General features: G+C 35.4%; 1 long non-coding RNA gene across 3 annotated transcripts in view; it reads right to left on the bottom strand.

The window, feature by feature from the left end:
• LOC120479143 (uncharacterized) overlaps positions 1–13,338 on the bottom strand; it is a 40,161-nt gene that overhangs the window by 19,152 nt on the left and 7,671 nt on the right. The window lies entirely within an intron of this gene.

The raw sequence follows: 13,338 nt of genomic DNA, 5'->3' as shown, positions 1-13,338 counted from the left end.
CTGTTGTTATCAGCAGTTCATCGATTCAGTGTTTCCTGAAACCATCTATGCAAATAGCATTGCAAAGTTGTGTGTTTGGAACGACAGATCTAGATCTCGACCTGTGGTTAGAAGAGGAGTTTCTTGTTTTCATGGCATGCATGTACTGTAAATGTACACTTTTCTTGTGTTTAGCACAAGGACACACACAATACTGTGCAATTCTGCGCTTTAAAGTGATACATATTGAGGCGAGAGCGGTCTTGATGGATCCGCCGCTGGAGCGAACAGGACAGACCAGTGAAGGGGAAATGGATACATGACAGAAAGCTGGTGATCTGAGACATGAGAGGCGGTGGTCAGGACTCGACAGAAATCAATACGAGAACAGCGGCCATTTAAGACTGCCAGAGAAAGACATTGGATTTACATTATTCATGCAAAGACAATTGTTTAATCCATTTTCGGGGCGTAATTATATCTAATTGTGCTGTGGACGGAGCAAAGCTGAAATGAATGGCTGTAGGTTTATTGAAGTGTAAACACTGTGGAGTTTAATTCTGAAAGTAAAGTAAAAACGTCTACACGTCCTTAAAACTAAATAAATTGACCTGAAAATCAAATTTGCACAAGAGGCTTGTTTTCCAAGAATATATCAAGATTCTGTATAAATGTATTTTGTTTTCTAATTCTTCTGCCAGTGCAAAAGACAAATTACAGGAGAATTTATCTTGTCTCAATGATGTTTAGATATCGATTCAGGTGTGCTTTTACAGCAAAAAATAGTTGAGAAATCATTTATACTGGATTAATGGCTTGGGTTGAAAATTCTGAAAATGAAAAAATGAAAATTCTGTCAGTATTTACTCACCCTCATGTTGTTCCAACCCCGTAAGACCTTCGTTCATCTTCGGAACACAAATTAAGATATTTAAGATATTAAGATCGCTCCTGAATACAGTCCATAGGCTTCTTGAGGGACTGGCTCTTGCTGTCCCCGAAAAGTCATTAAAGACATTGTTAAAATAGTCCAAGTGACTACAGGGGCTCAATCTTAAGTTTATCAAACGACGAGAACACTTTTGTGCGCAAAAAAAACAACAAAAATAACGATTTATTTCAACTATTCACTTCCTTCTCTATGCGCCTCTAGTCAGTTAACGTAGTGTGATTGCGTAGAGCTACGTCACACGTAGGCTCACTATTGGCCGACGCTGGTCATGTGTGTGTGATGCGTGTGACGTACAATAACAGAAGCTTACGCTATTAAACTAGTAACCTGACTCACGCAGAGGGAGAAATAAACAAATAGTTGAAATAAAGTCGTTATTTTTGTTGTTTTTTTGCGCACAAAAGTGTTCTCGTCGTTTGATAAACTTAAGATTGAGCCCCTGTAGTCACTTGGACTATTTTAACGATGTCTTTAATGACTTTTCGGGGACAGCAAGAGCCAGTCCCTCAAAAAAGCCTATGGACTGTATGCAGGAGCGATCTTAATATCTTAAATATCTTAATTTGTGTTCCGAAGATGAAAGAAGGTCTTACGGGGTTGTAACAACATGGGGGTGAGTAAATACTGACAGAATTTTCATTTTTGGGTGAACTAACCCTTTAATGCAATGAAGGAGATTAATTTAACCATCAGAAACTCAAAATTATATGTTATCTGAACTAAATAAATTATTTAAGTTGATTTGACAAAAGAAAAAATGTTGTGATTACTAATCATGAAAAGATTTTTTTACAGTGTAAAACAAACACCGATCATAATGGTGACTTAACGTACTTTTATTTGGAACGTTTTACTCATTTCAAATGGTTAACTTTTAAGTAATTAATTAATTTTAATTCTATTCTTAAATGCAATTAATAATATTGCTTGTAATCTGTTGCCACAACACTGTAAAAAAAATATTGATGGTCTAACTTAAAAAAGTAAGTAACCTGGTTGCCTTAAAATTTTAAGTTCATTGAACTGGAAAAAGTGAGTTAATACAATGAAGGAGATTAATTTAACCATCAGAAACTCAAAATTATATGTTATCTGAACTAAATAAATTATTTAAGTTGATTTGACAAAAGAAAAAAAGGTTGTGATTACTACACTGTAAAAAATATTGTTGGTTTAACTTAAAAAAGTAAGTAAAATTTTAAGTTGATTGAACTGGAAAAAGTGAGTTAATACAATGAAGGTGATTAATTTAACCATCAGAAACTCAAAATAATAAGTTATCTCAACTAAATAAATTATTATAAAGTTGATTTGACAAAAGAAAATATGTTGTGATAACAATGTTTTTGATTAGAAAAAGCGCATTCATTTTTACAGCGTGCATGTGACGCCAAAAACAAAATTAGGACGTTTTAAATTAGCACACTAGGGGCACTTTAAAGGTTATAAAGCACGGCAGAGCTTGAATATATAAACAGTTGTTGGTGACATTGTTACCATAAACTTTTTGCAGTTAATTGTGCCTCTTATACAACTAGCTAATTGCAGCCACACTAATTATCCAGTGGCGTATGAGAAATGTGTTGTTCCATCAGTAAGGACGTCTGAAGCCCAGGAGACTGAGATCAGCGGCGCAAATCTAACAAAGCAACAGAGACAACACACACGAGAGCTGTCATCGTGTTCTTACATCGCAGGGTCAAGCATTTACAAGCAACACGGTCATGTGACTCTCTAGATAACCTCAGGTAACCAGCTTGATTTTAACTAAGCTGGGTTTGAGCATCTCTTTAGCCTGTCACGGGTTCATCCTTCAGCTCAAATAGATGATGCATCAACTCTTGAGTGATCCGTGACAGAACTGAATTGAGAGCTTTCCACCTCATTTACCGAGGTCGAATCCAGATGAGACAAACTCGAGCGCTCGCGTCTTGTTCTCTGAATTCTGATGTGCACATCACCCTTCAAATGAACTTACGGCGAGTTCGCAAAAGTGATCAGGGAATGAATCAATGTTGTCAGGGCCCAAGAAGTGTTTGTTTGTGCGTGGCTGTTTTTTAGAAGCTCATTTTACCTCAGAGGCCAAGACTTAAATTAAGAGTGCTTTGATTGAAGACGCCTGTCTGGGGCGAAGATGAGGAAACGAGAGAGGGAAACTTTGGAAGATTTGACCTTAAAGATGAAGTTTCAAGTGGCACCCAACAGATTTGCAGAGAATTATTTGATTTGCATTTCCAGGAGGAAATAGCTGTTGTTATTAAATAAAAACATTACAAAAAATTAAAAAATAATTCAATGTGTGTGTGTGTACCTACTTAACTATATTTAGGGGACTAATTTGTACACAGAAAAGACTAAATCTAAAAAAAAAAAAACGTCCTCATTTGCAGATCTGGTATAAAAATGAAGTAATTAAATGTAAAACTGTATAAAGTTGTGTGTGATGGGTAGGTTTATGGGGTTGTGTGTGTGTGTGTGTGTGTGTGTGTGTAACTGACACCAAAAACTAAGATAAAATAAAGCTAACAAGAAATGAAATATTATTTTTTGTTAGCTTTATTTTTGCCAATTTCTTTGGCATATCAATTGCCTTTTCTTTGATGGACAAAATAAAATAATCAAGTTAGCAAAAAAAAAAAAACTTTTGCTGATAATTTACTCACCCCCATGTCATCCAAGATGTCCATGTCTTTCTTTCTTCAGTCGAAAAGAAATTAAGGATTTTTCTCCATATAATGGACTTCAATGGGGTCCAAACGGTTCAAGGTCAAGGTTCAACGAACGAAATGACTCGATTTGTTCATTCTGATGAACGAATTTGAACAGGAGAGTCACGAACGCGCATCACAGAACAGAGCAAGGTGAGCATTTGAGCTTATAAAACTTAAACTTTGTTATTTATTTATAAAATGACCGATCGTTTCGCTAGATAAGACCCTTATTCATCATCTGGTGTCGTTTAAAGCCCTTTGAAGCTGCACTGAAACTCTCATTTGGACCTGAAACCATTTGGACCCCATTGAAGTCCATTATATGGAGAAAATCTTGGTATGTTTTCATCAAAAACCTTCATTTCTTTTCGACTGAAGAAAGAAAGACATGGACATCTTGGATGACATGGGGGCGAGTAAATTATCAGCAAAAGTTTTTTTAAAAGTGAACTACTCCTTTAAAGTAAACCAGATATGCGCAGTATTGAATAAATCATGATGACTCACGAGTATTTGTACTAAGATCTGTCTTACACAAACTTCCCCAGTAAATTGAGTAAGCATAATAAATAACCCGCCAAATTGGCTGGTGATTCGACACAGTTGATTTTTAACGGCATGTGGCGAGTGTTAATTTCAGACCCTGCCCAGGTGGTCTTCTGCAGCGTTTATTAGGAAATATTGCCGTGTTTTCAGAAGCAGACGTTTGGCTCTTGGCGAGAGTCACCAGGACACGAGGAGCAGGTGTCCGGCAGAACGATGACCGCACATGCATACACACCGTTCTTGTTTTTCGATTGAATATTGCGGTACTTATCCTAAATGATTTATCGGTGCACATCATTAATTTGTTGAATTGATGTAATCTTGAATCAGAATCAGTTCCTTTCGCAGCGTCTCTTCTCTTCTCTGATGATGTGGGCGGGGCGACCTGTCACTCACATGAGATCAGCCAATAGCAAACCACAACCATCCAATCAAGTCCCAACAGGCAAAATCAAGCCCCGCCCACATGTGTTCCCCTTCCAGAAGCGTTTAACTCGGATATACGGCATAACAGAGGAGAAAAGACCATCACATCTTCTGTTTCATGCTGACTCTAATGAAATTAGATTAGATGTACATCAATTCTCCTCAAGTTAACCGTAACTTTAGCAGAAAATCACATTAGCTATCCACTAAACACAAATATCATTTCAAAGCCAACTAACAACAATCTCAATAATACATCTCAACCTCAAGTTGCATAATGCATTATCGTCATCTTTTTCTGAAACGCAAACTCAGCAAATACAAGACAATTCTGTCATCATTTACTCAAGCTCATGTCGATCCAAAGACACTGGATAAAAGTAAAGCACCATAAAAAATGCATTAAAAATCCCTATACAATATCTCCAGGAGAAACTTAACAATTTTTTAACTTTATTCAATAAAAATATGTTCATTTATTTTAGTTCATTGCACTGAACTCAATGAAAAGAGGAAGAAAACTTAGACCACTAATTTTATTGAGCTTTTATGGTGCTTTTTGCAATCACCTTTCATTGTATAGAAAAGAGGAGCATGAATATAGAAAATTAGAAGGAATTTTAGGCTGATTTGGCATTGAAAGTTTATTTTACATGTAGGAGTCGATCTTTCCCATGATGAAAAGTGCTGGTAATTGTTGGTTTCTAATAAAACCATAAGGATTTAGTGAACATTCAGCCTCTTTGTGTGAAATATAGACAGATTAATCAGGTTTGCAAGAACACAAGGATGAGCAAATGATAACAGAATGTCCATTTACACGCATCAGAAAGGTTATAAAGGATTTGAAGGCAAAGTGAACAAACACACCTTTTCAAAAGACTGCTTGCATGTCTTTTAAATAAATGCCATTTGCTTTGGCATTTTGTTATCTAATGCATTAAAAAAAGTCCACTTAAGTCTACTGGGGCCACTTAAATGCATTACATAACTAAAAAGTGTACTCATAAATTACACAAGTTTTGGTCAAATGTTTCTCATTGCCTGTCAGAACGCTAATGCATCTGATGATGTCTTTGTCTCGATCGGATCGTATAACTGCTCGTTTGCTGTTCTCCCTCCTGTGGCGTCTGTGAAGATTGAATATCACCTTGCAAAACTCTTCTAAGGCACGTTACATCACCTCACCGGGATGTTTTGGCGTTCTGCTCATTTCACATGGAGCACAACACACTGTGGCCATATGCTTCTCCAGGTGGATGAAGCAAACCAGCGGGAACGTTTCCTCACAAATTCCCCAAAATCAAGCAGAACAATCCTCTCGTCTTTGAAACAAAGCAAAGCAGGGATTATTTACCTCCTCTAACAATGAGGAAGAACAGAGCAGCCTAAAGCAAAGTGAGTGTTTCCGCCGAGACCGATGCCCATTAATAACACAAACTACGTGACCCCGATGATTTCTGCAACGTTAGCTGAATATTAGGTCATGCAAAGGATCAAACTAATCATGTTTCTGGACTTTAAGACAAACATTAGTCCTTGATTTCCATATATCTAATAATTTCTGGACAAAAACGTGTATTCGTATTAAGCTCCAAAATAAAAGCCAAAGCTCAAATCTGGACCTGTGCATTTATTCACTAAATTATGGCCTTTTTCTACATTATATTCTAATGACTTTTCTTGATGATTTGCAAGCGCTGATCCCGTAATTTGCATTCAGACAGACAGAGAATCCATGAAACTGTCATTAAGGCGCTTAAACGTGTGAACGAACAACTTAATTTGCATTATAAAATTGTAAATATGGTTTATTTTATACATCATTAGCGCTCTTCTAAATGTCAGTCCTCAAGAATATTTCACTAGATAAATGCCAAGTTTTCCATGTTTATGGCAGCTTAAGACTTCCAAGGTGGCATCCAAAATGCATAAAAGTAGCATACTTGATCATTTTTCAGTCTCTCATTACTAATATATAATGAGCTGTTAGCATTAGTATGGAAGCTTGCATGGAATAAAAAAATATAGAAGGAAATTGGAAAAAAGTCAAAATTGTGACATTTAAACTTAGAATTACGAGAGAAAATGTCATAATTGTGAGATATAAACTCAGAACTCGGAGAAAAAGTTGGGAGTGCGAGATATAAAATCAATAAAAAGGTCAGAAGTGCGAGATGTAAATTTGGAATTCGAGAGAAAAAGTAAACGTGTGGAAAAAAGTATGTTTTTTTTTAAGAGAAAAAGATGTAAACACAAAAATTATGAGGAAAAAAAAAAGTTTTATATAAATTGTTAGATGAAAGTCAATTACTTTTTTACTTTTCGTTCCAAGGCGGAAACAAGCTTCCCTCGGAGATCAACCACTTGATCTTCCAGTGCAGAAAATAACAAGCCATTTTTGCATTCGGCTGGAAAAAACGTTTCATGACACCTACTTAATACAATGGATTTTCCCCCCATCTGCAGGATCTGTGTCCAATTTTTTAGTGCAATTGAAAAATGGCCCAGGAAGTCCTTCAGAAGTGCACTATGACTCCCGAGCCACAAATATGCGGTGAGCTGCTTTTAGGATCGACTCTCTGCTGAGGGACGGAATGCACACGGATCTAAATATGGAAAGAGCACAAATAATGAAGTGCAGCTGGGGTTCAGCTCCCATGCCACGAGCTGCTATTGTTGCCGGGACGTTTTTTTGAGGCATTTATTCTGAGAAACACATCAAAACGGGCCTCGCACCGCACCTTCATTAGAGCAGGCCGGCGTTCCGTATCGGTGGAGAAACCGGATCTCCAGACACCCTTATCCAACACTGAGGATGAAGAGACTCCCGACATCTGCGGGAGGAAGGACATCTGTGTGGGCTTCAGTGAAACTCAGAGAAAAGGTCAGAATTGTGAGACGTAAACTCAGAAAAAGTTAGAAGTGCGAGATAGAAACTCAAAATTCGGAGAAAAGGTCGGAATCGTGAGACTTAAACTCAGAATTCCGAGAGAAAAAGTCAGAATTTTGAGACGCAAACTTAGAATATCCGAAAAAAAGTAAAAATTGCAAAATGTAAACTCAGATTTCCGAGAAAAGTCAAATTTGTAAAATGTAAATCAGAATTCTGAGGAAAAAGTCCGAAGAGCGAGATATAAATTCAGATTTCCGAGAAAGTCAAAATTGGAAAATGTAAACTCAAAATTCCAAGAAAAAATCAAAATTGTGAGACGTAAAATCTGAATTTTGAGAAAAAGTTGGAGGGACGAGACAAACTCAGAATTCCGAGAAAAAGTAAATATTGCAAAATGTAAACTCAGAATTCCAAGAAAAAATCAGAATTGTGAGACGTAAAATCTGAATTTTGAGAAAAAGTTGGAGGGACGAGACAAACTCAGAATTCCGAGAAAAAGTAAATATTGCAAAATGTAAACTCAGAATTCCAAGAAAAAGTCAGAATTGTGAGACGTAAATTCAGAAAAGTTATAGAAAAAGTTACAAGTGCGAGATATAATCTCAGAATTCCGAGAGAAAAAGTCAGAATTTTGAGATGCAAACTTACAATATTCGAAAAAAAAGTCAAAAATGTAAAATGTAAACTCAGAATTCTGGGGGGGAAAAGTTAGAATTTTGAGATGTAAATTCAGAGAAAAAGTAAAAATTGTAAAATGTATACTCAGATTTCCGAGAAAAGTCAAAATTGCAAAATGTAAACTCAGATTTCCGAGAAAAGTCAAATTTGTAAAATGTAAATCAGAATTCTGAGGAAAAAGTCAGAAGAGCGAGATATAAATTCAATTTTCCGAGAAAAAGTCAAAATTGGAAAATGTAAACTCAAAATTCCACGAAAAAGTTAAAATTGTGAGACGTAAACTCAGAATTCCAAGTAAAAAGTCGGAAGAGTGAGATAAACAGAATTCCGAGAGAAAGAATTCGGAGAAAAATTAAAACTGGTAAAATGTAAACTCACAATTTTGAGAAAAAGTCAGAAGAGCGAGATACTGCAAAAACAGAATTCCGCGAGAAAGAATTGCGAGAAAGAGTCAGAAGTGCGAGATGTAAACTCAGAATTCGTGAGAAAGTCATAATTAAGAAATGAGAAAAAAAATGGAGAATTGAGAGAGAAAAAGAAGATATTTGAGGCATTTCTTCAGAGAAACATGGAAACGGGCCTCGCACCGCACCTTCATTAGAGCAGGCCGGCGTTCCTATCGAGATCTGGAGAAAGCGGATCTCCAGACGCCCTGAGGATGAAGAGACTCTCGACATCTGTGTGGGCTTCCATGTGGCCCATGATTAATAGAGTCAAGGTGAAGGGACGCGACACCTTTGGCTCGCTGGATCTTAATGCCGAACATGAGCTATTCCCATCGGACCCACCGCAAAGACACACTACATCTAATGAGGGCAGGACTGAGTTCAGGTTCAGGCTGTGAGGTAATTCTGACTCCATCACAGAACCTCTATGGTGTAAATTGACCATAGAAACCGCGGCTGGGTGAACATTTTTGGACAGGGAGTGAATAAAATGGGAAACAGAGTCATGAGAGCTACTACAGCTCCTCTAAAACAGATGGGACACAATCCCTCCATTTCACATTATTGTTACATCCTGTTGTTAAAATCCGGAATTCAAAAAGATATCGGAACAAAAAAAAAACAACTCACATGTTGATATTTCACAAAATCATGTTGGTTTGGATTTGTTCATGAAATCAGATGTTCTAAATAATCTTTATGCATATTTACCACAAAACAAGTTGCCAAGTCTGTCAAACAAACAAATAAATACAATAATCTATAGTCCATACATGATTTGTGTTCTGTTTCAATTCTTTTGAAGTAATTTGATGCTTCATGAAACAGACTCACTTTTAAGACACTAGTCTATTCAACAAAATTCTCATCAATACTGAGATTAAACACTGTTTTAATTGTAATATATTGCACAAATACTGTTATGATTAATTTATGGTGCTGTTTTGGTTCTTCACGGTGGTCACATTGGTCTATATTTGTATACTTAAAAAAAAAACATGTGGGTGAGAAAATAAGAACAGAATTTACATTTTTGGGTGAACTACACTGCAAAAATAATTAGTCTTTTTAACCAGATTTATTCACTAAAACTAAAACCAAAACAAATTTAATACCTGAAATAAAACAAATAAAATTACAATTATTTTAGCTAGAAGCGAAGGATCATTTTTGTTTAGTTTAAACTGAATTACAAAAATAACTGAAACTAAATAAACTAAAAATTAACTTGATATAGACATGTTTAAATAAAAAAAGAAATCGCTAAAATTAAAATGAAAACAGAAAAACTAAGAATAAAACCCAAATAAATATTTGAACTAAACCTATCAAAGATAATAAAATAACTTTTCCCTTAAAAACAAGAATAATTAATTTGAGAAGCATCAATGGCTATAATAAGACTTGTTTTTAGATGAATACAATTTAATTTAAGTGTATTTATTCTTTGACAGATTTTTCCCTTGTTTGTTTCACTTTAACTTGTGGCAAAAACACAAACACTTATGTAGTGCTGCTTATTACGTGAACCAATCTTGTTTCGATGATTTCTAAATGGTAAAATTTGATAAAAACGTAACTTTTTTTTATTATTATTTTATTTTTTGCAGTTCATTCCTTCTACGGTTGCTCCGTCTCCCCAAACGAATGCCTAATTTCCCGATTATTTGCGCACCCGAGCATCTGCTGATATAAAAACGCCTGTATCTTTACCTTATCCTCTGTAAGCCTCAGGAAATGGCTTTTGTGCTCCAACAGACAAGACACGGATCCTGCGGCACAGCATCTGTTGACAAGCTTGACTTGCTTCCATTACTGGCCCAGAGCTTAACGGAGAAACTCAATCTAACTTGGCAGAGAGTCAGGAAGCTTTTCCTGCTCAATTCTTTCCCACAGAACAATGCGCTCTTAATTAAAGAGGCTAACAAGTAAGATACAGGAAGGCGATCTCAGTCTGATCTTTCAACGCACGCATCCGTCCATCATACTTCTGAATACTAAAGCAGAAGAGATGCACTTGTTTAAAACACTCAGCACATTCGCTGCATGGTTGAGGGAAGGGATTGTGGGTAATCAGTGGCCCGCTGGGACAGGACTCGGGAGAGGAAAAACAGAGGAGAGAGCTTTTTATTCTTGGGTCCATTGTGTACATACATATTGATGAAGACTCGGGTCATTGGCCAAGACATGTGCAATGCCCGGCGGCTAAAAATAACCCCAGAGAAAGTACGATATGAACACTTTATTCATTTGCTGTTTGACGTGTTTAGTTTGTTTTGTTCTGGCAATCGGTGGCATTTACGCTTCCTGGCTGAAAATCACAAGAACCGCAGGGAAATCACACGAAGTTCACAAGCCACAGGGTCATGTTTTTATCCCGGTTCACGGCGACACCGCTGAGAATCTACAATTTAAAGATGTTCAGTAACATTCAATCTCGGCCTTTCCTAGTGGGCGGACAATAGAGGTTATTTAAAGGGTTAGTTCCCCCAAAAATTAAAATGATGTCATTAATGACTCTCCCGAAATTTTTGATTTAGTCCGAGAGCTTTCTGTCCCTCCATTGGAAATGTGTGTACGGTATACTGTCCTTGTCCAGAAAGGAAATAAAGACATCATCAAAGTAGTCATGTGACATCAGTGGGTTAGTTACAATGTTTTGAAGCATCGAAAATACAATTTGGTCCAAAAATAACAAAAACTGTGACTTTATTCACTATTGTATTGTCTTCCGGATCGGCGTTATGGAGTAAAACACACTGTAAAAATGAATTTTGCTTTATCTAATCAATAAAATTGTGGCAACAGATTACAAGCAATATTATTTATTAAATTGAACAAATTAGAATTGAGTAATAGGTAATCAAATTAACATTCTAATTAATTCTAATTAGTACAATTTAATAAATAATATTGCTTGTAATCTGTTGCCACAATTTTATTGATTAGATAAAGCATATTATTTTTTTCAGTGCAGTTTTGTGTACAACATTTAATAATCTTCGTCAATGTTGTTTGTTCAAGTTTATTCACAATGCATTCATATCAACAAATACAACTTTTAATTAAAAAAAATGCATTACAAAATGTTTCAATTAATATTAACTTAGCTAATAAATACTGTAGAATTATTGTTAATTGTTAGTTCACGAACTCACTAATGTGTAAAAATGTATAGTAGTGTTACTGATTAATCTAACAAAGCATCCCCGATATAGATCTACCTAGTATTTAGTAAACAGTAGAACATGAAGCATAACACTGTAAAAAAAATATTTTTGGTTTAACTTAAAAAATTAAGTAACCTGGTTGCCAGCTTAAAATTTTAAGTTGATTGAACTGGAAAAAATGAGTTAATACATTGAAGGTGATTAATTTAATTATCATAAACTTAAAATAATAAGTTATCTGAAGTAAATAAATTATTTAAGTTGATTTGACAAAAGAAAAAATGTTGTGTTTACTAAACTGTAAAAAAATAATGTTGGTTTAACTTAAAAACGTAAGTAACCTGGGTTGCCTTAAAATTTTAAGTTGATTGAACTGGAAAAAATGAGTTAATACATTGAAGGTGATTAATTTAATTATCATAAACTTAAAATAATAAGTTATCTGAAGTAAATAAATTATTTAAGTTGATTTGACAAAAGAAAAAATGTTGTGATTACTAAACTGTAAAAAAATAATGTTGGTTTAACTTAAAAACGTAAGTAACCTGGGTTGCCTTAAAATTTTAAGTTGATTGAACTGGAAAAAGTGAGTTAATACATTGAAGGTGATTAATTTAATTATCATAAACTTAAAATAATAAGTTATCTGAACTAAATAAATTATTTAAGTTGATTTGACAAAAGAAAAAATGTTGTGATAACAAATCTTGAAAATATTTTTTTTTTTTACAGTAAGGCCACGGGTTTGAGTTTCCAGGGAATGCATGAACTAATACAATGAAAGTAAAAAAAAACAAAACATAATTTTAAACATAAATGCAAAATGCACACATGTAAACTGAAACGGCGATCCTAACGAAGCCTAAAACAAACAATGATCACCATAATGGTGACTTAAATGTACTTTTTTGTTGTTGTTGTTTTTACAAACGTTTTACTCATTTTAAATGGTTAACTTTTAAGGAATTACTTCTTACTAAATTCCAACGTGTTAAATTGAATTAATAATATTGTTTGTAATCTGCTTTTTTGATTAGATAAAGCGCATTCATTTTTACAGTATGTGCATCTACTCAAACACATGCAGTCTGCGCTGAACACACTCCATCTAGCAATTAGCTTGCACAAAACTCCCATGTGCTTTCAGGAGCCGAAGTCTGAAACCACAGTCCGGCCGGCAGACCCGATCTAAACTAACGAACCTAAAACTGCAGTGATTTCCACACTGGGCTGGAGAAACGCAGGACACTGGAAACTGTTGTGCCCTTGAACCTGTTTTAAAGGATCACGCTTATCTGTTTAATAATGAGCGGATTACTGTATGCAATACGAGAGCCTTCGATGTTCATCAGCTACTTTTGTGTGTCAACAGAAGATTTAGCACAATGTCATCATTATACTGACAGAAGCGGCAGACGTGAGTAGCCGGGGAATCTTATTCTTCTTCCACAAAAGCCTGAAAATATGAGTCCACGCTTGCATGATATTTAGCGTCTATTAAACCGGGTTTCTCCTCGAACGCTTAATTATGCTT

This window comes from Pimephales promelas, chromosome 14, assembly GCF_988280905.1.
Source record: "Pimephales promelas chromosome 14, fPimPro1.hap1.1, whole genome shotgun sequence".
Lineage (NCBI taxonomy): Eukaryota > Metazoa > Chordata > Actinopteri > Cypriniformes > Leuciscidae > Pimephales > Pimephales promelas.
Note: the sequence above shows the minus strand (reverse complement) of the source record. Positions and strands in the feature narration are given on the sequence as shown.